Source organism: Periplaneta americana, unplaced genomic scaffold, assembly GCF_040183065.1.
Source record: "Periplaneta americana isolate PAMFEO1 unplaced genomic scaffold, P.americana_PAMFEO1_priV1 scaffold_26, whole genome shotgun sequence".
NCBI classification, from domain to species: Eukaryota; Metazoa; Arthropoda; class Insecta; order Blattodea; family Blattidae; genus Periplaneta; species Periplaneta americana.
In genome coordinates, this window is record NW_027185507.1 from 863,679 (window position 1) to 889,890 (window position 26,212).

A 26,212-nucleotide genomic window follows, 5' to 3' on the forward strand; every position below is an offset into this window, starting at 1 on the left:
TACGGGAAAATTGTTTTTATTTTGGTCTCAATAATAAATTTCTAAATTATAGACATCAGCTCAAAGAATTTTGAGTGACCACAAGGGTCCTGAATACAATAAACATGTATAATAATGTGATGTGATACATTAAAGAAAAAAGAAAGTTAATTGTTGAAGGCAAATATAAGTTGATTAATTGAAATAGAGATGATGATGTAATATTTGAAGAGAATCCTTGATAATATTTATAAGAATAGACATTACAGAATCAAAAGGAATGTGAAGTTCCTTAAGATAATTCCACGTGAATTTTGTGATTGAACCTCTACTGCCAAACAGCAAACCAATGACAGACCATTATTTAAGAGGGACGTTGTACTTTTGAGAAAGATACGGCAGACAAGGTTCATATATGGACTTCTTCTCAATATCAATCTCGGTGGCCTGATTTAGGTTTCTTTCGAAACGGATAGTAGGGTCAAGAACAAGAGCCCGTTTTAAGCGTCCGTTGATAGCAATAATGTCTGCCCGTCTAAAAGAACCATCTGATGATACACAATGTACTTCCTCATGAATTTCCCAATTTAAAGTTTTTAACGATATCACCAAAGCATGTCGTACACGATGATGTCTAGCATTGATCAGCAGCTCGCCTTTGGGGCATTGTCCAAGCACGTGTCCAAGTGTTTCAAGCTCGCTACAGTCTGGATGACGGCAGCGGGTTGTGCTTAGAGTTCTGCCCGGTATTGCACGAACCGCTGAAATATTGCTTGACATTTTTAAAGCATTGGTCCATTCTGAGGAAGATAGGCCCTTTCGATTGCTTACCCATGAGTTAGCCTTGGGGAGATCACTATAAACAATAACCCCTTTACCACGCAAGGTATGGTTTGTCCAAGTTTGGAATGCGTCATTTATTAAGTGTTTACGGATTTTACGACCTGACCAGTTGATAGCATCAATAGCTGTGATATTCAATTTTGACAGAGCAGAAGCTTTTTCACTTACAAGGTCCCTAACATTGTGGAGATGGGAGTCATCAACACGAAGAAGAGTATTACAGATATTTATGTGTTGCACATAAGCTTCCCAAGATGCTTTCATTAACGAAAGACCACGATATTTTTTAGGGGAGTAGAGCATTCCGTCTGGGCAGTCATGAGGAAGACCAATAAGCTCTTTGCATGCTCCTCTGGTAACTTTATCTAAATCATTAAGAAATTTGGTTTTGATTTGGTAGAGTGGAGCACACTGTAAGGCAATAACTGATAATAACTGGCAAGTAAAGGTGGGGTCAAAAAGTTTAGCAACGCCTTGCCAAACAATATGTGCACAATTTTCCACCATATGTGTAGTAAACTATGTTGCACTTGGCCGTACACTCCATACACAGGGGAAACTGCACTGTTTATTCCTCTTAAGTCGAAGGATGTGACACAGCACATGTACAATGCACAGTTAAGTGAAGGAGCTTGCATGCCATAGGTAAAGCCAGTAATCAGCAGTAATATACACTTAAACAGAGTTACAGCCAGAGCATTCTTACGTTTGGCAACCCTGAGTGGAGGCCAAGGTGGATGCTAGATAGAGCACGAGGTTTGAAATTGGTATTGACATAATAGTGCTGGAGTAAGTAGAATCCGTCACCCTATTAACCGATTGGCAGATTATCCGACTGTCTTTCTTTCGCTCTTTCCTTCCTCTCTTTCTTTCTTTGCTGTGGGTAGTACTGTACCTTATGTTATTACTTATTTGTTTAGAGTGTATTATTACAAGCCTTTGTTCTTTGGTGCTGTGGAACATTCGAATTGCAACAATGCTTTCTTTATTATAGAAAGATCTACTACCTAGTACTGATCTTGTAATAAAATGAAGCTGACACAATAAGAAATTAAACTTGTGAAACATATTGAGAAAGTAGTTTTGACAGTTCCGCAGTGTAGGTGTTGTTAAATATTGTGCATTGTCGACTTTAAACTCATTTTAAGAGTGGTATTCACCTGTTCGTTTGGGTTCTGACTTTATTGTGAAATGTCCGTTTAATATTTTGTGCATTTGACAGTTCATATTTTTAATGTAAACTTCTTATTATCGTTCCCGATTCTCTGATGTGTCTAAACCATCACAAACTCAATTTTACAATTTTTTTTAGCAAAATGTCTGGTAAGATTCTCGCACGGTTAGTGAAAATTTTACATTGGCAAATGTTTCTATGCAGCCACAGCATGACTATGTTCTTCTCAGGACTGTAGTTTCACATCCCCTGTGAAAACTCAGTTTATAACAATAATAATAATAGTAATAATAATAATAATACACAAAATTTTAAATACTGATAATGTAAATTGTACTTAATTTTAATAATGACTCCCCTTAACAAAATACTGCATAGGCCAATGTAACTGATAATGGAAATAATGGATAAACTCTTAACAAAGAAAACTGTCCAAAATAAAACTTCAATTAACGGGAACAGGATGACAAATTGATTTGCAGTAGCTCACATTCATCATCACTGCAAGGATCAATGAAAGGTGTGCAAAGCAGGGAAAGAGAAAACATAGTGCATAAGGGCCGGTGCCCTACATGGGCTGACACGCTATGAATTACTATTAGTGTCTTAATATATGAACACCTATAAATAGAGATAGAGAGAAGTATTCCTATCCACTCACTCTGCTACATAGTACTGTCGTGCCCTCTACCACGAACAGGGCGGATGGCTTATCTTTGAGAAAATCGCGAGTTATATCCCACTTACGAAAACCAAAATATTTTGTTGTGCCCTTTTTGGCATAGCAACAAATTTATCAAGACAACACAAACGAATTAGCACTGCATTGCACTTCCTATCACTCTGACGATTTATATACTGTACTTCCTCCTTATGGATAGGAGGGATTCCTTATTTAGAATGTGATCTCAGGCTTTCTAGCTATTCACTATTACTAAGTTTATTAACAAAATATCAAATTAGAACAGATAAATATGGAGTATTGAAATGGAAGGATTATTTCTGAAGTATCGTAATGGCTGTTAATTGTAAAGTATGAGAATTGAATAGTTAATTTTACTTACACTTTCTGTAAGGCGAACCCTGTGCTATTCAAAGAAGATGCCATTTTCTGCCTTCTTTCTGGACGTCTGGAAGTTACGACCGCTACTGCATGACTGCTGTCTTGACCAAAGACTAATGATCACAATTTGGACGTTTCATGTCCATTTTATAAGTTCTCGAACCACGCCCTTGCGACGTAACAGAGTGACACTACTTTGCCCGCGAATCTTCTAAAAAGACGGTATTGCATTGACCGAACACCACACTTCTGATTCCTAACCATTATTTCGGATCGGCATTTCCTGTTGTCACTTGGAACAATACAGATTTAAGGAACTCTCACGATTGAATGTCTGTTTTTGATTGAACCAATAGAAAATCAGAATTCAAAATGATCACCAATTAGAAGTCTTGCAAGAGACGCGGTTTGTTAATGATTGCTGCATAATCTGAGTATTTTTCGTTATATGTCAGCTGTTGCGTAAGAATGGCTTTGCGCTAAAATGCAAGCGTACACATTTCCTGGACTTTGCTTCTTGCTGACTTCACTAAGATGCACAACTGTAATCGCAACAGGAAGCTGCCGCCTGTCTTCAATGATTAAACTGAATGTACAATTTCATTACTTTCAAATAAAGTGAAAATGTATTGCTTATGGCCATAACAAAGTTATGATTGCGTATCATAATCCTTGGGCACAACAATGCCCTCTTCTTTTTAAAAGATGATGCCGTAATAGGCATGTGCTTTTACTCCTAATCAAATGAATGGCAAGACATGTCGGATCCTGTGAAGTATGACTATCACACAAGTCTTAGTAGACCTTTTTCTGTTAGGCTTACGGGGTGTAGTTCCCTCGCTAGTGGCCCTCAGAATCATTCAGGCTTGCAGGATTTTAATCCATTCTAGAGGCCATCATTCTTTCTTATTGAGGATTTGGATCGTCTGTGTCTTGTAAGCTAGTGTTGTATCATTCACATTACAAATTATAAGAAAAGTCTTTATGGAGGGCGAAGTGCCAAAGATTTTGACTTTCATAAGCAATAGATCGAAATTTATATAATTGATGACATTGATATCATAATGGCGGTAGGACTGCTGCTATTTAATAAATCTGATGTATCTATGCATTAAATGAGTAATCCATTTACGTGACGAGGCATAATTTAATGTAAACTGAGTTCCTGGATGTTTTAATGTATAACTTTGCAGGGTGTCTGTCATTTAACTCGATAGTACTTACGAATTTTTTGCACACAAGTGATATGCTGATTTAACGTTATGGATCTCTTATCTGTAGCGTTATGGCATGTGTGTGGCATCATCTGAGACTTAGCACTTGCATGTTAGATACAAGAATAGTGATGTCATTCACAAAAATGATCAGTAAAGAATAATCTTCTTCAATACAAATTTTCTTCATTGAGGCGAAGAGATGACTGTTGCAAAATGAAGAGTAGTATCTAGGCCCTGGAGACAAATCTAGGTCCGGCGAAGACTGTGTTGGTTGAAGCTGGGCCAGCGCAGGCATCGGTTGGTGTATCCGCTTTCCTCGCAGTATGGATGGGAGTTCTGGTTTCTTGCACTGGGCCAAGCCCAGTCTCGTTCTGTCTTCTCGTAAAGATTCTGCTGTCTCCGGTTGTTTGCGGGTGAGCTGATATAACCGGACACCATGCAGACGTGGACATTGTCGGTACGTCTGTAGCATACAAGCAAGACACAATATAACTCCTGTTATGGTTAAAGCAATTAGCCAGGGGTTTGCACTTACTTGTGTGGGGGATTCTTCTACTTTAGATTTTACACTTTTAATCTTCTCTTGTAATCATAGAGGAATTACAAATCATTATTAAAATCTTTAATATTTGGAAGCATATTCTTAAGTAATGACATGTTGTTCACATAGATTTAGATCTGGATTAACTATTTCAGAAGTTATATCAGGGACAATAACATCGTTAGGCTCATATACTGGGTACAGTTTTCCAAAAACATGGAGAAACAGTTTAAACTGATCAGAATAAAAATGACAGTTTGCAGATATATTAATAATACCTGTCCCTTGGATAATAAATGTAAAAGTTGATGTTCGTGTAGCATTTGGGTTATGACAACTTCTAGTCATACATACGGTAGCTGGTACGCTGTACACCCAATAATTATTCTGGTACGATCTGTACCATACAGGTGACCTGTGTGGTCCAACCAGCCGTCGGTCACACAGTCTCATTGCTTCCTGGGATTTAAAAAAAATAGAGCTGCTAAACAATGTGATTGCAAGGAGGCTGAAAAAATAACATCTGGGGGACATAACATGTACATTTCATCTCTACTTTGAGCTAGATCATTCTCTTCCATGAGAGCATAAAATTGCCTGTCACTTGTGAAGACAAAGTAAGGAGCTTGTCCATTGCGGTTATATGAATGGATTGTCTAAATTCAATAAGAGTGCTTTCAATTTCGGTTACTCTCTGCGTTACTTTATTAATTTATTTTAACTACTGAATCACAAACTACTGTCATGAGCAGGAGTGTAGTAGCGAGTGTACAGTCTGAAACGAAATAATCTAATCAGTTGGTCTGAAATGTATATCATATCTAAGGGAGGACATTTCATCACTATTCTGTCCTACGTTGGGTTCAGTTACCTCTTCATTATCTAAGTTAGAACTATCATCATCATCATCATCATCATCATCTGGGTTCTTGGCGAGAGGAAACATAGGAAGCAGACGTCACATCAGAATTTGTCATGGTGAGGTCATTAGTTTTAGTTTCATGATAACCTATGCTCTGCTGAGCTGCAATTTTGATATTATCTCGGATATTGTCCCACACGCTATTAACATCTAACTCTTCCTCAGCTTCGTCAGCAGTTGCTAAAGCAGCAAACCTATTTGAAATTTTAACCTGATAACATTGCTTAGTTTCCTCGTCCTTTAATTTCAGAATATTGAATCTACTAAAAAACTATTTTGGGCAACTACTAAATATACATAGGCCAAATACAAATGATTGGGATGAAATTCAAATACAAACTGCTGCGCCATTTATACCGGAACCCACACTTTCTGAAGTCGAAATTGCGATAGAAAATCTGAAAAAGTACAAATCTCCAGGTATTGTTCAAATTGCAGCAGAATTAATACAAGAAGGTGGAAGCGCATTATCTAGCGAAATTTATAAACTTGTACTTGCAATTTGGAAAAAGGAAATTATACCAGAGCAATGGAAGGAGTACATAATCGTACCTATTTTTAAGAAGGGGGACAAGACTAACTGTAGTAACTTTCGAGGAATGTCACTTTTGTTGACGTCGTACAAAATTTTGTCGAATATCCTTTTGAGAAGATAAACTCCATATGTAGATGAAATTATTGGGGATCATCAGTGTGGTTTTAGGCGTAATAGATCGACTATTGATTAGATTTTTTGTATGCGACAGATATTGGAGAAAAAATGGGAGTATAAGGGTACAGTACATCAGTTATTCATAGATTTTAAAAAGGCGTATGACTCGGTTAAGAGAGAAGTTTTATATAATATTCTTATTGAATTTGGTATTCTCAAGAAACTAGTTCGATTAATTAAAATGTCTTAGTGAAACTTACAGCAGATTCCATATAGGCCAGTTTCTATCTGATGCTTTTCCAATTCACTGCGGGCTAAAGCAGGGAGATGCACTATCACCTTTACTTTTTAACTTCGCTCTAGAATATGCCATTAGGAAAGTTCAGGATAACAGAGAGGGTTTGGAATTGAACGGGTTACATCAGCTTCTTGTCTATGCGGATGACGTGAATATGTTAGGAGAAAATCCACAAACGATTAGGGGAAACGCGGAAATTCTAGTTGAAGCAAGTAAAGCGATAGGGTTGGAAGTAAATCCCGAAAAGACTAAGTATATGATTATGTCTCGTGATCAGAATATTGTACGAAATGGAACTATAAAAATTGGAGATTTATCCTTCGAAGAGGTGGAAAAATTCAAATATCTTGGAGCAACAGTAACAAATATAAATGACACTCGGGAGGAAATTAAACGCAGAATAAATGTGGGAAATCCCTGTTATTATTCGGTTGAGAAGCTTTTGTCATCTAGTCTTCTGTCAAAAAATCTGAAAGTTAGAATTTATAAAACAGTTATATTACCAGTTGTTCTGTATGGTTGTGAAACTTGCTCTCTCAGTTTTTTAGAGAGGAACAGAGATTAGGGGTGTTTGAGAATAAGGTTCTTAGGAAAATATTTGGGGCTAAGAAGGATGAAGTTACAGGAGAATGAAGAAAGTTACACAGCACAGAGCTGCACGCATTGTATACTTCACCTGACATAATTAGGACCATAAAATCCAGACGTTTGAGATGGGCAGGACATGTAGCGCATATGGGCGAATCCAGAAATGCATATAGAGTGTTAGTTGGGAGGCCGGAGGGCAAAAGACCTTTGGGGAGGCTGAGACGTAGATGGGAAGATAATATTAAAATGTATTTGATGGAGGTGGGATATGATGGTGGAGACTGGATTAATCTTGCTCAGGATAGGGACCAATGGCGGGCTTATGTGAGGGCGGCAATGAACCTCCGAGTTCCTTAAAAGCCAGTAAGTAAGTAAGGAAAGTCATTAGTTTATGCGGTTACCTTTCTCGGTGCAGCTTGTAATAATACCTTAGCTGAGCTAGAGGTACATCATCTTCCTCATTGAAATCATCACTCTGGGGAACACGTAACTGACTAAGAGGAATATCGTCTTCCGAGGACCATCCGTCGTCACTATCCGCTGCTGCTGGTTCCTCACGAGGAGTTTCGTACGACTTCGGGTCGTCTCTAATTATTTCGATGGTTTCCGCTTCACTGAAACTACTGTCTTTGTCTGCTTGCCAGGGACGAAACTTGCCTTCTTTAATTTCAGACTCTGGGGGACATAGTTTCAACCAGTTTAGGTGCACTACCTATATTCTACCGTCTTTGAACTTAATTCTGTAGTTCACTTCATTTAATTTTTCTTCAACCTGAAATGGACCGATCCATGGTTTCGACAATTTTTTCGTTACACCTTTCTTAATTGCTGGAGAGTGTAGAAATACAAAGTCTCCTACCTTGAGACAGCGAAACTTTACACCAGGATCTTTGTTGTACTGCTTTGCTTGTGCAGTCTTACTAGGAGCTGTTCGGTTTCTTACTACCTTGTAAGCTTTTTCTAGTTTATCTGCTAAAACTTCGACATGCTCATCGGTTATGTTACTTCTCGAAAATTTCGGAACGATATCGATAGGAAATGGGAGCTGCATTTCACTACCGTGAAGCGAAAAATGTGGGGAATATCCCGTTACAGAGTGCGGTGTACTCCTGTACGCCATCTGGACTATTGCTATCCATTTGTCCTAATCTTTCTGATCAGCACGTACAAAATGTGATAACATGTTAGTGAATGTTTGATGACTGCATTCCACTAAGCCATTCGACATAGGGTGATACGGACTCGTTTGTATTTCTTGAATTTGTAGCAATTTACAAACTTCTTTAAATAATTTAGACAAGAAGTTTCTACCCTGATCTGTAAGTAGCTTTTTCGGAGTGCCATGTCGTGCTACTATCGTCGTAACAAATTCTCTAGCTTTTGTTTCGGCAGTTTGATCAGGAATCGGGATTGCTTTGCTATACTTTGTGAAAGCATCCATAAAAGTCAACAAATATGTGTTACCTGTAGTTGTTTTGGGAAATGGACCAACTATGTCCATACTTACTAGTTCAAAAGGCTTTAAACAAGTAGCAAAGTTCTGTAATGGAGCTATAGGGTGCCTCCCATCTTTCTCTCATTACAAGATACACATTTCGTGATGTAATTTTCAATATCAGTTTTCATATTCGGCCAGTAAAATCGTTGCCTAAGCAGTTCGAATGTACGTTTTTGACCTTGATGTGCACCAATAGGAGTATCATGGTAAGTATTCAAAATCAAATTTCTCATAGGACAAGGAACAACTAACCGTTGCTCAGAGTTCAACTGCTTTGTATCGAAACAAAACAGAATACCGTTTTCGTCTAACTTAAATCTTTCTGTATCTGCTACCCATTCTAAGTACTTTGGTTCTGCCATCTGAAGATTTCTGAGTGATTGACTGTCTGTTCACTTTTTATAGCGAAAACATTGTGCATTCGAGATAAAGTGTCAGCGTTTTGGTGACGTTTACCGGGTTTGTATTGGACTTGGAATTGAAATTCAGAAAGTCTTAAAGTCCAACGAAGTAGTCTAGAATTTGGTTCCTTTAAACTCATTAACCAGCTGTGTGATCGGTCACAGCTATGAACTCATGACCATATAGATAACAACAAAAGTGTTTCGTAGCCCATACAAGTGCTAGTAATTCCCTTTCTGTCGTGCTATAATTTCGTTCAGCTTTATTCAAAACTCTAGAGGCGTATGCTACGGGATGCTCTTCCGAACCAACCTTTTGAGATAGCACTGCTCCGAGGGCAACTCCTGAGGCGTCAGTCGCTAAAATGAACGGTTGTTTAAAATCAGGATATTTCAAAGTAGGTTCACTGCACAAGGCTTTTTTCAATATGTCAAAGAATTCTTGTTGTGGTTCTAGCCATACAAACTGTTTATCTTTTCTTGTAAGTTCGATAAATGGTTTTGCAGTCTCAGCAAAATCTGCTATGTGCCTGTGATAGTAACCAACTAAACCAAGAAATGAGCGGACTTCCTTAACATCTTTAGGAATCGGAAATTCTTGTATAGCTTGTACTTTCTTTGGGTCTGGGCGAATGCCATTCCTATCTGCCACATGTCCGAGAGAGATAGTAGATTTCGTGCACGGCAAATGTACACTTCACAGGGTGTGCTTTTAAGTTTGCATCTCTTAATCTTTGTAAAACTTCTCGAAGTCTTTCAGCATGCTCTGCTATGGTTGAACTGTACAGGACGATGTTATCAATATACATAAAACAGGATACTCTCTTTAGGCCGGATAGTACTCCGTTCATCAATCTCTTATATGTGCTTGGGGCTCCAACCAAACCATATGCCATTCTGTTATATTCATAAAAACCTAGTGGGGTGCTAAAGGCGGTCTTTTCTTTATCCTTTTCTTCGATTTCCACTTGCCAAAAGCCACTGTAAAGATCAATTTTACTAAAATGCTTTGTACCAGAGAAACTTTCTAATGTTTCAACTATATTGGGAATGGGGTATGAGTAACAAGAGCTCGCAAAGATATGCAATGCAACAAGAGAAGAAAACATTGACCGTGATGTTCAATGTGACAAATGGTCACACCCTGCAGACATTGTCAAAATAAAAGAAGTGAATAAAAATAAGACTCACAAGTTTGAAGTATTTACTGACGGAAGTAAAAGTGAGAGAGGAGTAGGTTCGGGAATCGCACTATTTACAGATGGAACACTTACACATAAACTGAAATTCAGACAGGTGCGAGGTGTTGTAATAACCAAGCTGAACAGATGGCAGTTGTGAAGGCTTTAGATAAGATAATAGAAAAGATAAGACAGACAAGACAGTTGCAATATAGCAACAACCATAAGAAGAATGTAGGACGAAACTCAGACAACTGGATCATAGAATTCAGCTGGATTAAAGCACGCGGCAATGAACTTGCTGACCAACTAGCAAAGCAAGCATCTCAAGACAGTGAACTGGAAATCTGTTACAAGAAGATTCCAAAAACCGAAATACTACCTGACATGAAACAACATAGTTTATCGAAATGGGAAAGCTTGTGGCAAACTATGTCGAAAGGGCAAATTACAGAATCATTCTTTCCAACATGTGTCAAATACGATAAACCACGGTGTCATTAAAGTAAATAATAAACTAATCTAACCTGTCACAGATTCGTGTATGCAAGGAAAACAAAAGCCTTTAACTAACCTAACCTAATCTAACCTGTCACAAATTCGTACATGCAAGGCATAACGTGAGTGTACACTAGCATGAAATGTCACCAAAGTTATGTTGGTATTGCAGAGGAGACAGCTGAAGGTGTGGGAAGCAGGGTATGAGCAGTGCTAGTTTAGCCTAAATAATCACGGAAGTCCCAATATTACAAGGAAGAAAAAAAGATGAGGTAATTATTCACTTCTCTGCCAAATTTATACGGGAACAGCTAAGTGGCCTTAGGTATGTGACAAGGTTAGTGGGTTAGTCAAGGGGATATATAACTAGCCTACTAATTTGACAAGGTCACTTATAGGCCTATATCTCAACTAACCCACTAACCTTGTCACATAGTGGGTTAGTCGAGGGGATACATAACTAGCCTACTAATGTGACAAGGTCACTTATGTTAACTAACCCACTAACCTTGTCACATCGGTCGGCCGCTTGGCCATTCCTACATAGGCCTAAATTTGGCAGATATAAAAATAATTACCATGATGTTTCTTGTTTTCCGCTTTTATTTTATTTTTCAACATGTTGTAAAACCCCCTAAAATTGGGGGATTTTGAAGGAAAAAAATAATAATATAAATCTGGGACAGAACGAAAGGGAAAACTGTAATAAGCAGAACGTAGAAGCTCCACCCACCAACCCTTCCCTACTTGCTCATCAGACACACTACGTGATAGGTGAGTGTTATGTCGAATGCAAATTTCATGTGGGTGAGCATAACTTCCCCTACTGGCGTTCTCTTTATTGCGATTTATCCGAACGAAACAATTACCTAAGTTTATTACTGATCCCTTACTGCAAACATTAAACTTCGAAGGAAGTTTCAGTCATGTATTGCCAGTATAGGGAATTAAAAACAAACACTGAAAATACCTTAGTTTTGTAGTGTGGAGTAGTAGAAACTCGATGTGATTTCTTGGAGAGCTGTGGTCCCACCCAACCCGACCTAAATAGGTTCCTTACTTATATAGGAAAATCGTCCTGCTTGGATGAAGAAGGCGGCCATATTTCTTCGTTGTGATGTAATTTGAGGTGGAGTGGGAGAATAATTGCAGTATCGCCAACTGTGGTAACCATTCATATAATCTTACACACCTAACCTAACCTAATGTGCTACACACCTATTGTAACATTCCTCACGTTTAGCACACCTGCTGTAACATTCCTCTCATTAGTTTCGTTTGCTGATATTGGCATCCCTGCTACGTCGTCTGGTGGAAATCGAGAGTCATCTAGTGGCAATGAAGTGAAAGTGTGTAGATCATCATGGTGGGAGGGACATATTCTGTGTTATCTGCAAGAATTATTGTGTCATCGTAGTGATAATTGCTTATATATTGTACATTAAAAATTGAAATGTGTCGTGGCTGTGATAAAAGTGTTAAAAATTGATTTCCAGCGCCACAATCCCAGTGATAAACGTGTGAATATTCGTTAGGAGTCCATTGGCAGTGGCAAGAGGAAAATGAAGGTTGACCTGTGTCTGTTTTTATTTTTTTAAATTTTATTAAGTTACTTTACGACGCTGTATCAACATCTCAGGTTATTTAGCGTCTGAATGAGATGAAGGTCATAATGCCGGTGAAATGAGTCCGGGGTCCAGCACCGAAAGTTACCCAGCATTTGTTCGTATTGGGTTCAGGGAAAACCCCGAAAAAAACCTGAACCAGGTAACTTGCCCCGACTGGGATTCGAACCCGGGCCACCTGGTTTCGCGGCCAGACACGCTGACCGTTACTGCACAGGTGTGGACCACCTTTGTCTGTTGTGGCATCATTTTGTTGTTCTGTGGTTATGGCTTGTGTGTGGTAGAAACCTGGCTAAATATCCTATTTCTTCCTCTGCCTGTCTGGTAAGAGGTTTGGCGAGTTCTTCGTAGGTCGTAGGAGTAACGTAGGGATGGTTCTTAAGTTACTGATGGGAAAAGTTCTTTTCGCTAACTCATAGACGAGTCTGGATGATATGTATTTAGACATACAGGGAACGTGCCATGACTTTTCTAATGTTTTTAGATAATTTTTGCTTCTTTCCATACCAGTCCTAGGCCATAACTGAGGATGGGCGTAATCTTCGCTTGAAATAAAATCATGGCTGTGTCTAATGATAGGGAACAGATGCATTATAGGACCCACCCTAAATATAAAAATATGCAAAGCCGCAAAAATAGGTCAACAGAAGTAGCGTTTCGATCAATTAAATTATCAATATATATCGTTTTTATTATGTTGCCAACCAACCAATATTATTGAAAATTAGTTTCATCAGAATCATGGCGGCAATTTCGAATGCTATAGTTGAATATCAAAAAGAAGTGTATCAAATTCTCCCTCTTGGCTTAAAATGTAAGCCTAGAAATGGAAATTATGGAATTATAAATATAAACTTTGTAGTTGCTTTGTCCATGAATACAGATATGTTCTATGGTTTTTTATGTGATTGTGGTTTACTTAGGAGTGAAATGTTCTGCAATACATGTAATTCTGGGATGAGTTTGAAAAAATGTAAAAGTAAACGAGATGGACTTATATGGAGATGCTATCAAAAAATACAAGGTAAACAGTGTGGAAAAACGAAATCGATAAGATGTGGATCGTGGTTTACACAGAGTAAATTAACAATGCAAGAAGTAATGTTGTTAACCTATGATATTGTGAATGGTTGTACGAATGCACAAATTGAAAAGGAATACTTCTTTGGAGATCACACTATTACAGACTGGAGGCAATTTATTGATGAGGTTGTACAAGTAAACAGCGAAAAAGTTGGAGGAGATGGTAAGGTAGTAGAAATAGACGAAAACAAATTTGGTCGTCGAAAATATAACAGAGATCATTTCGTGGGAGGGCAGTGGGTTTTGGAGGAGTGGAAAGGGACAGCGGGAGATGCTTTTTAGTAGCAGTACATGATAGGAGTGAGAAAACACTAATCGAAGTGATTGAAAACTGGATCCATCCTAAAATTACAATAATATCAGACTGTTGGAAAGCGTATTCAAACCTTAGTAAGTGTGGTTACCAGCATCTAACAGTAAACCATAGCATTGAGTTCGTTAATACTGAAACAGGAGCCCATACGAACACAATAGAAAGTACATGGAGGCGTGTTAAAGCATCACTACCAGCCTACAAAGAGTTTGTGAAGTACTTGGCCCAATATATGTTCAGGAAAAGAATAAAAAGCGAAGGACAAGACATTACAAAGAAATTCTTGGAAATTGTTGGGGAAATTGATTGGAGTAAAAAGTGAAAAAATGTGTTTCTAAAGACAATGTTGGTTTGTTGTTTGATTTAATATCATAATTGTGGGGGGGGGGAATGTAATCAAGTACTATATCATATTATTCTCAGTGTTGGATTTTTTAAAAATTGTTTTTATGGTGCTGCGATTTTAAGTTTTGATAACGTAGCATGTAAATTTACCTAAATTGTACGATAATTGATATTGTTTTGCTTTAAGTTCAGTGTTACTGTTTTTGGCGAAACTAGTGCTGAGTTAGTTCCTGTGATTTTGGAAGTGAATTTCTAAGGGATTTTTTTGGACGTGGATTTGAAAACTTGAGGATTTTATACGGGTATATTTGAAGAAAAGGAAATTGTTTGGAAATGTATTAAATTGCGTCTGGATTGATAGGTGCGTGGTCATGGACGTACAAACATTGTGACTTCTAGTGAAGGAAAGGAAATTAGAGATATAAAACACACAATACTATGTAATGTGAAGAACGCAAAACTTGTATTAATCCAATAATTACTGAAATATAGTGGAGCATAACAAATAATAATGAAATAAACACACACTTTCCATAATGCAACTTAGTTTGCATGTCAGCCATTAAACTAGCCACCAATAGACCATTAATGATAACACCACTAAAAAGAAACATCGCGAGGCTTTGCCAGCACTTGAAAATCCTGCATAGTTTCGTATATTCAAGGCACAACAATGGCCTAAACTAACATAACCTAACCTGTCACAGATTCGTATATGCAGTGCTTAGCGCGAGTGTACACTAGCGTGAAACTTTCGTAATATCACCAAAGTTATATTGCTATCACAGAGGATCAAGAGGGCTTAGAATATACAGGGTGTTTAAAAAATACGGGGCATAATTTCGGGTATGTATTTCCCACATGTAGACAATCAAAATAGTTCATTACAACATGTGTCCGGAAATGCTTCATTTCCGACTTATGGCCTTCACAACATTGAAATTCGCCGGAACATGTACAGGCCCTGTCACCAGCAGATTACCCTGCACGAGTTAGGATCTGTTAGTGGTTCTTGCAGCATTGTGGTGTAAATCCGAACTTTCCTGCCTTAGTATTATTTACAGATGAAGCACAGTTCACACGAGATGGCATAACAAATTTCCACAATCAGCATGTACTGTATGGGCGTATTAAAACCCACGTGCAACTGTTCCATCTCGTCACCAGGTGCGGTTCTCCCTCAACATGTGGGCTGGTATCATTGGTGATCGATTAGTTGGACCCCATGTACTTGTAAACAGACTTACGGGGCAGGCATAAACAAACTTCCTGGAAAACACCATACCTCATGTTTTAGAAGACACTCCACTGATCAATCGTCAACACATTCACTTCTTGCATGATGGCGCTCCTGCACACTTCAGTCGTACGGCTCGCCGGTACTTGGATCGAAGGTTTCCTGATCGATGGATAGGTAGAGGTGGCCCAATTGCTTGGCCTCCACGCTCACCTGATCTGAGCCCTCTCGATTTCTACTTGTGGGGGCCATTTAAAATAATTGGTTTATTCATCTCCGGTGCCTGATTTGGAATCCCTTCAGAATCGAATTGTGGCATGTTCTGAGGACATACGCAATACTCCTGGAGTTTGGGATCGTGTTCACAAGTCAATGAGACATCGATGTGAGGTCTGTATTCAAGCAGGAGGTGGACATTTTGAACATCTTCTGTAATGACAACGACCTGCAGAAAGAAAAACGTTCCGGTGAATTTCAATGTTGTGAAGGCCATAACTCGGAAATGAAGCATTTCCGGACACATGTTGTAATGAACTATTTTGATTGTCTACATGTGGGAAATACAGTACATACCTGAAATTATGCCCCGTATTTTTGAAGCACCCTGTATATGAGAGGGGTGCATAAGCTAGATTAAGTGTAATCTGTCAATAAGCTTCTCGTAGCTACCAGAGGAGCGCCACGAGCAAGCAAAAAATTGCGGGAAAATAAAGATTTCTCTTCCCTTCCCCTCTGTAGTAGTATTATTACTTACAATTTCAAGACTTCGCCGATAATTACTTACACCTCCACGTGAATTATTTACAAATTCTCTCCGTTATATATCAATGTTTGACATGTAACCATCCCTATTACAATTATTTATTAATTTTCTTTGGAATAAAGTTCTTGAGCCAACATCATCAGGATTTTCAGAACGTGATGTGCCAGGAAGTGAAGGTAGGAAAAGAGCTGTGAAATATGAAATGAATTAGACATAACCAACCAAATATTTTTTTCTTAAACATACAAGATATTTTGTTACAATTAAATTCCACTGTTTTATTGCAATACAGAAAAGATTTCATGATCCTAAGTTCACTATTAGTACACTAATGTAATTAACATCACAGGAAAGTGTACAAAAAGTCATACGTATACTTAAGTCTGTTGGAAATCAGAGATTATTTCATGAAAAAATATTTAAAGTCAGTTTATTTCATTTTCTTAAATGTCTAGATTTATTATTAGAGTTATTATTCTGTTATGAAGAAAATAAGTTCAAATCATCCTCAGTAGAAATTGGAGTCTGCAATGCTGTATTCTTATTGTCTTGTACAAATAAATGAGGCGTTCTGAGCTAGTGGATCATTTCCATGAGCTGTAGTTTTGAGATAATAGGACTTAGAGTTTTTTTTGGGGGGGTTATTTTACGACGCTGTATCAACATCTAGGTTATTTAGCGTCTGAATGATATGAAGGTGATAATGCCGGTGAAATGAGTCTGGGATCCAGCACCGAAAGTTACCCAGCATTTGCTCGTATTGGATTGAGGAAAAACCCCGGAAAAAACCTCAACCAGGTAACTTGTCCCAACCGGGATTCGAACCCGGGCCACCTGGTTTCATGGCCAGACGCGCTGACCGTTACTCCACAGATGTGGACAGGACTTAAAGTTAACCTGCTCTAGTAATAATAATAATAATAATAATAATAATAATAATAATAATAATAATCCGTGGCGCTACAACCTGTGAAGGGCCCAGACTGACCAGCCGGCTGTTGGCCTCACGACCCCATGCCGAAGCAGAAGTGGACGATCATCCAATCAGAATGGAGGTATCGTGTGGTTAGCACGATGATCCCCCCCAGCCGTTATAGCTGGCTTTCGTAACCGGATTTCACTACCTACCGTAGCTCCCCAAGTGCATCACGATGCTGAGTGGGCACCGATCCCATACACTGGCCGAAATTTCACGAGAAAATTTCTTCCCATATGAAGACTCGAACCAGCGCATATTTCTAACACGAGTCCTAGACAGGATGCCTTAGACCACGACGCCACGGTGCAGGACAAACCTGCTCTAGTATATTATCTAATTTCATTAGCAATAATTTTATTGCTCCATTCCCAAATTCTAGATTTATAAAATATAAACAATCGTGATGTTAATTGATGCAACGCTTTGGTGACTTGGCCCACTATGGCTCAGAACATAGTGAACAAATAATCTGAGCTAAAAGTGACTAGTGTCACCTACCGGCGAATGCTTGGAAATTAAGACTTGATCTATCACTGCTCGGAAAAGATCCAACTTCAGACAATCAGAAAATGAATTAAACTCAATGTATGAAAATTTGTGATTTCATCCACTTTAGCTCTGAACTCCTCAAATATTGATTTTTCAAATAAGTGATTACAATGTGTTAAGCCTTGTGATGACATTGAAGGCACATACATATTTTTTTTAAGATTAACACTTAATAGCATTATGCCAGTTTGTTCGTAATTTTCTACATTAAATTCTAGACTGTGTATGGGAATATTGGAGAGCAAGAGAGTTGATGGGTTTATTGAATGAAAAAACTCAGCATTAGTTAACAACATTAAATTTTATATGTTATTGAACATATTTAATAAGCTGCACTGATTAAAGAATTCATCCCAACCTATATCTATAATCTACAACTGAATTTACTTCCTTTATTGTATGATTTGTAGGAAGTCGTTAAAAATGTACACTGGTATGCATTCGCTCTTAATTTGGAGTATTAATCAAGATTATTTAGAGATTTACTTTTGCATAATTAGAAATAAGGATGGTAGAACAAGCCAGATAACTCTTCCTGCAATGATATTCAGTACAGTAATCGGGCATTGCTGCTTAAAATAATGTTATGTTCTAGTAACAAATGAAATTGTGAAAGAGGTTAATAGCTGGTGAGGGAATCTTTTAATTTCTCTGATGTTGATAATGAGATCGTGAATGCAAATGCATTATAATAATATATTGTTGGTTATATTGCTAAGAAGACCTGTGATGCTAAGCAGTGTGTTAATTGTCGTGCAGCTCTTGCAGACAATGAAAAATACAAGAGGGCATAACATTTATGTTCAAGGAATATGAAAAAGTTATTTATACATCCGCATGTCATAAAGGTGACCATATAGGTCCGGAAACAATAAAAAATGCATTTATTTGAATATGTAACATCAGTGGCGGCTCGTGAACTTGTGGATTGGGAGAGCTGCATTAGATTTTGGTACATACAAATTTCACTTTTTGATACCATTACTAATAAGTGTAGGACAAAAATAAATGCACTACGTATCGAAAAACCAAAACTTCCTGACTTAGTTGGGAGATGTCTGTGGCATCATTTGCTAATCGCTGAAAAAAAAAAGACTAATACCATCGATTTCAGTCTGAATTTCAGATCGGCAGACATTCAATTTGCAATCTACTTGCAATCAAACTTATGTGTCATAGCTTCAACACATTTAAGTAAATTTGCAGAATACTTTTTGAACATGTTTTGTGTACTTTTAATCAAGCGTGGAGTGTCAAAAAATTGCACAATTTTCCAGTCATTTACTGTAAAGGAGTGCTGATCTGTAGTAACTCCCAATAAATGGTACGCTTTTTTATTGTTAGAGCCCTGATTAAAAACAGTAGCTACTACTTTTAAACCAATGCTTCTCAGCTTCTCTATTCCTTTGCCAATGAGTTCAACTCATGTATTGCCAGGGGTGCTTGAATGTGCTAAGAAATAGTCCAGAAATTGTTTGTTATTACTGCAAATACGTCTAACTATAAACACAAGACCTTGGTTGGCAATTCTATCTGATGAATAATTGCTACAATATCTCTCGAAGCCATCTACGATGTCTTCATTACTATTGTAGCACAAGTTTGCTTTTAAAGACATTTCATCCCACATAAGGCAACACAGTTTGTCAGTCTCAGTTATCTTACTACAGGCATTCCTTAGTATGTCAAATAGTTTATCATTAAAACCAATATCAGTGATATACTTTTGCATTACTCTAAGCAATGTAGATTTTCAAGGGAAATTTAATAACTTCCTAATCATCCTATAGGAACTTGGGCTCTGTAAATAAATGGTAAGAGCCTTTGTTTTCATTTTCGGTGACCACTGATTTCCTCTGTACACACCGTCCATCTGAAGAGATGCGTTTTCTTACCAGTTCATATAATGGCCCAGGAACCTTACTCTTTATACATGCAAGGGCAGTGTGTATCTTCGGTTCTTTCTGGGAAGTCTTGAGAACTCTTCCTCTCAGACGATGCAATTGTACTCGAAGACTGTGAATCTTTCTCCTCTTCTGTGTTACTATCAATCTTCTCATGGTCTCCGGAGCTCGCAGTGGGTTGAGCAGCCTCTTCCCACTCCATGTGACTTGGCCCTGCAGAATCTGTATAAAACAAAACAGAAAATATATAATTATAAACTAACAGTAAGAGTAAGCAGGCCTATAACACCACGAATAGTTATGGGGTCTACTAAGCCCAATATGGGACTACATATCTTTTCCTATAAATAACAATTACAGAATCTCCAATTATGACAGAATTTATGAGTATAGTTCTGAAGCATTGAAATTGCATATCGTTGGCTTACTTTAAAAATCTTGTAACTGCATTTCAGGAAATAGCACAAAAGAATTTATTATTTTTATACCCCAGCTAACAATTGTTATGCATTTGTTGTACAGGTATACAAAATGTAGAAGCATTTTCATACTAACGAGATGTTATCAGCAGAAGCATTTTAAAAATAGTTACACAAAGATTTCAACATTCTGGAAAATTTGGACTTTGTTTTAGATACCTAAAAAGTATACGATTAAATAAGTTACCTTGACTTGATGGAGATAGCCTGAACTTTGCAAGGTATGACTTCTCTATTCAGATGTGTCCGGAAGGTACTTGTGAAATACTTATCTTCAAAATGGTCCGCACACACCCGAAAGTTGTTGTACAATTTCTTGAGCACATTCGCCATTAGGTCTTCTCTGCCAATTGCTTCTAGCCATGCCTTGCATCTGAAATCAAAAGGGAGAATAAAATATAAATATAAATGATGAGCACAGCAACACCATTTCGTGGTACTTTGTAAAATCACTCGAATAAGCTAGAAAATGAAAAGAAACTGCTCCAATGACCTTAGAGGTAAAACACTAATTATTACTCCATTTGTAACGCATTTTTGGAGAAAAACACTCATCATCTACGATAACATTTTAATAGCAAAGCGGAAAAACTTGCAAAATTATAATTTAGAGAAACAGAAATAATGTCGTTTGGAACGTTTTCCCGCATAGCTATTCATTTGTAAAAATACGATGTGAATCAAACAAATTTAAATGCAGGCCTAATAAAAAATTAATATTGTTAGGCTTTTCATATGCCGAAAATTTGTAGTAAAACGGTGTACTACCGTGGCTTACTGCATCTGTTCATCGGGTAAGTTATTGTTAATTTAGACGAATACATATTACATAAATTAATATATACACACACCTATATAACTTAAACATTAGTATCCGGCAATTCATGCAATTCATCATGATGCACGTTGCTAGGAAAATCTACAATACATAAAATTAGTTTAAATGATAATATTAATACACTGTAAATGAAAACTCACCTTTCACTATCTCCCGGTATTTTGAAGAAACGTTGGCAATTTCTTCGGGTGGCTGTCCTTCCAATTCTTGCACTCGAAATTTTCGCATTTTACATGTGATGGCATTTTTAATATAGCACAACACATCAAACAAATTCAGAAATGTCTTCCCTCTTCCCTCTTCGCCTTGCTTGTCGGGACTGACAACTTAAACCAAAAGCACGCATACTCATTTTCCATTTCTTGGAGTCTGATTTCAGTGGAGGAATGTTGGTAAGAAACGATGGTAGCTCTCATAGTGTTGGGTAAAGGAGTTTAGCAGCAGTTAACAGGGTAAAGGATAGGAATGAGCCCCTCTGTTATATTTCTAAGCCCTCTTGCAGAGGATATAGCTGTAAGACAGTTACGGGGGATTAAGCGAAGTACAAAGGGAACTAACCAAGCCCTAGTTTAGCCCTGTTTATTTCTTTATTTTTTTTTAGTTTTGAATGGTTTGTTTTCTTTAATTTAATTTGAATGATATACAACATAATATATTATAAAGATGGCTGATATGAACTTAATTTCATCGTTGTATTAATTCCAATGTTTTATTGTTTGAGAAAGTTCAATGTTACTGTGTTTTAAGTTTAGCTTTGGTTTGTTTCTTTAACATTGTTTTGTATAAAATATAATTTATTGCATAACAAAGATGACTAATATGAGCTAATTGCATTGTTGTTGGTTTTATTAAATGATACATATTTGTTGTATGTTTTTTGTTTTCTTAAGATGGCATACTTGATATAATAATCGAAAATATACTGTATATAATCGATACTATGGAATACTCGGGGTGGGTCCTATAATGGATCTGTTCCAATGATAGTGTTGTGATGTCGAAAATCTGTTTTGGTCTCGTCTTGAATATGGATTCTGAAGGATTTGGAGTTATTTCCAAGAAACTGTCTCTGAACGATTCACATTATTTCCAGGTTAGTTGAATCAACTCCTCTAGTGAGTGATATAAATCTTTAAAATGTATTTCTCTTTTTGTCTGCTAGGTGTCTCTCCCTTCTCTTCAAATCTTTTCTTCTTTTATACTTCACTCTACTCTACACCCTTTTTACTCCAATTCTGCCATCTAATTTATGTATCTCGAATTACATTATAGCCTACATTACAACATCATATAAATGCAACTTTTTACTTACTTTGATTTAGACGAGACAAGATTCGAACCTGGAACTTCCTGATCTATAGCACCACCCCTTAGGTTAATCGACCAAGTTAAACAGAAAATTCGATTAACCTTATATGTTATGATAGTGTCTTTTTGGAAATTAAAGTATGTATTTTAGAATTTATTGTTGTATCGAAATTATTTCCGATGTGGCAGAAGGACGAATATACAATATATTTAGACGAAAATTTTATGAAAATTGTATCATTATAAGCCAATATTGAATAAACAATTCTCGTGATGTCATTGCTATAGCAACCTTATAAACATGCATTGTTAGTAGAAGTGCCACTTTCAAGTCATGGCTTTTAATTTACGCAAATTGTATGAATCTTGTAGAGATATTGAAAGTTGCATAGAGTTCTGTGTCGTCCACAAATTATTGCCCAGCAAAGAAAATATCAAGTGTATTGATTGTGGAGCTGAAGGAAAAGTGGTGCAGCAGAAGAGAAGTAAGAGTAATAGTGTGCCGCATTGCTTGAAGTATAGTAGTTAGCTGTGCGATAGCAGTCAAGACCTTGTTTGAATGTAATAAACTGACTCTTGTCCAGAGTTTAATATTCATTTATCTCCAGCTACTCCATATAAAGATCTTTGACGCTGCAATCAAAGCCAAAGTCGGTGCCAATACTGTTGTGGACTACTATAGATTTTACAGGGAAGTTTACTATGTTATCATTACTAACAGTCAACAGAAGATTGGTGGTGTAGGACCAGAGCTCGGCAAAATACTGACATCCAGGTATTTCAAATATAAATTCAAAATAGCCTACTTCAAAGAATAGTATTTGAAATACAAATACAAAATACTTTAAAAAAATTAGGCCTAACCAAAATACATTTGTAGGCCTATTTTATATACTCAGAATACATTTGTATTTCAAATAATCAATGCAGTATATAGACCTAAAGAAATAATATTACTAAAAATCTAAAATATTATATTAACATTAAAAGTATTTTTACCTCGGAAGTTTTCTATAAACACTGTGACTGAACAGTCAGCAATGAAAGTATGCTGCATATGAATAATTACTGCTCCCTTTCAAAGAAATCAGTTTCTCAAGAAGTTTATCAGATAAGGATCCTCTTGCTTGTGAAAGAATAAATCCTGCAAAACAGAACAGTCTTTCTACAGGCACAGACGAACACGAACTTGTATTATACTTTATAAAAGCTTGTTTCACTGTTGGGTAATTCTCTTGAGTGCACAGGGTTGTCCCTTTGCTGTTTAAGAATTGTATGAAAGCTCATACTCCACAGTAGACAAGTTCTTTTCTTTTTGCTTTTCAAAGTCTGTTGTACTTGAGTTGAAAACATAAGAATTGTTTTCATCCTCTGAACTAACCAAAGGTGTAGCAGAGAACTGCTCAGCTGATTTCACACACATATTCTGTATCCTCTTATCTTTTGGTGAGGCAGTGTCAGGTAGCCATCCATTTTAAATGATGGGTGGAAGCAAGCTGTCATAGCTCAATTGCTTCTGGGATCAGATCAACATCGCTTTAAATCTTGATGAAAGCGAACTTATTAGGATTGGAGTTACTTGGAATAGATAGCAGAGTTTAGTAGGTAACAGAATATGTAATCTGTTTTTGAGGGAAATTAATGTGGACAAAAGTTGGCCGTAATAGCACGTCTTCTCATTTTGCATTAAATCAAGGGCTACAGCAGTTGGTTATCCCAGTGTTTCACATATATTGTTTGTATCACGTTTGAATTGCAATATTTGAGAGATTGAGTCATGAAGAGAATTCCATCGAGTTGGGCAAGAAAACTGTAATGAATATTTCAAGACATCTGATATAATTTCTGAGGATTTGGGTCTCCTAGACGCATTCCATAATGCTGAACATTTAGCAAGTGTTGGGTGATGGATCCTTGATGCTGTTGGAGATTTCTTTATGGCATTAACACTAGGAGGACCGGACCCGTCATTCTGCTGGGTACCACGTATTTAAATAATTCTTATTCGAAAGCTTTTCATCCTATGACTCCCACAATTTACGACTTTTATTTTATCTTTGTGATGTATGATTCCTAAAAATATTGGATTTTTATGACTTTTCTAAAGGATGTTACAAGCAATTACTACTAGTAGCACCATCGCCCGTCATTCTGACGGGTTTCAAGTTTCAGACCGGCCGTGCCTGCATACCAGATGCGGTTCAAATTTCTATTGTTGCAGCAATGTTTAGATTTCATTTGACTCTGCGAATGATTTATGACTTCGGCAGGTCCTTTGTCGGTATCTAAAAATAAAATATTGCTCTCTGAGTGTGTGTTGTTTTGACACGTGCGCGCTGTTTTCGTCGGCGAAAATTCAGTTTCACAAGGGCAGCCTCTGTTGACAAACATTATTTGTCAGAAGAAGAAATCGACTATTTGATGAATACGTCTGGTAACGACTCAGAACGTGAAGATCCCCGTAATCTGTGCGAAATTGACGAAATCCACGAATTATGTGAAAATCAAAGTACAGACCACGCTGATAAGGACGCAGATCACGTTCCTAGCAGAGATGAAACTAGTGACTCTTCAGATGGAGATTCATCGCATAATGTGAGGCAAGATAATGAGCAACCAGAACAGCCAGCTGATACTTCATCTACAAAGGTAAGTTAGGCTACGTAATTTTTTTATTATTAGGTACTTATTATTATTTTATTATTATTATTATTATTATTATTATTATTATTACCATCATCATTATTTATTGTTATTATTTATTCGTTGTCGTATTACTATTATTATTATTATTATTATTATTATTATTATTATTATTACCATCATCATTATTTATTGTTATTATTTATTCGTTGTCATATTACTATTATTATTATTATTATTATTATTATTATTATTATTATTACCATCAACATTATTTATTATTATTTATTCGTTGTCGTATTATTATTATTATTATTATTATTATTATTATTATTATTACCATCATCATTATTTATTGTTATTATTTATTCGTTGTCGTATTATTATTATTATTATTATTATTATTATTATTATTATTATTATTATTTTCATCACCATATTTCTTATAAATACCAGTAATATGTTACTTCAATTCTAATTACCACAACAGCAATGTGAAAAAATCTTTGTAACTCTAGTTCCTGGATTGAATTGTGTCTCTAACATAAAAGTATATAATTTATTAATTATGTTTTCAGCTGCTTCATTACCATTGGCTCCTAATATTCCAACTACCAGAGGTGGCCGTGGCAGAGGCCGAGAACGAAATTGTTCTCAGGTAACAAACAATCCTGTCCTAGGAAGTGTTGAGACTGCTGCTGATGGGACACAATGGACTGTTATTCCTCCACAAGCTGCACCTGGAAGAAGAGCACGACAGAATATCGTGGCAGAAGTCCCCGGACCTACAGACCATGCGAAGAGGTCCGTCATAAATGGTAAGCACTTGAGTGCATGGAAACTTCTAATTGATGACAGCATGCTTCTGAATATAAAAAGATGCACTGAAAAAAGAGCACGTCAGGAATTACAAGATGACAGCTGGACCATTAGTATTGAAGCATTAGAGACTGCTATTTCTCTTATGTATGTGAGAGGAGTATATGGCGCAAAAACTTTCTCCTAAAATTATTATGGTCGCAGGTTTGGGGACCAGCATTTTTTCGAAACACCATGAGTAGAAATCAATTTAGTGAAACTTTGAGGTTTCTGCGATTTGACGAGAAAGCCACACGATCTCAGCTGCTACTCCTGTATGGAATACCTTCATTGCCAATTGCTTGTTATGTCACTGTGGATGAACAGTTGTTTCCTTGCAAGGCTCGCTGCCCATTCATACAGTACATGAACAGCAAACCAGACAAGTTGGAATAAAGTTTTGGCTGGCTGTTGATACAAGCTCTAAATACTT

The 26,212-nt window shown here is 37.0% G+C and overlaps 1 protein-coding gene across 3 annotated transcripts in view; it reads left to right on the forward strand.

Annotated features, from left to right (window-relative positions):
• Nucleotides 1–26,212, forward strand: part of LOC138693957 (uncharacterized) — a 130,706-nt gene that overhangs the window by 86,120 nt on the left and 18,374 nt on the right. The window lies entirely within an intron of this gene.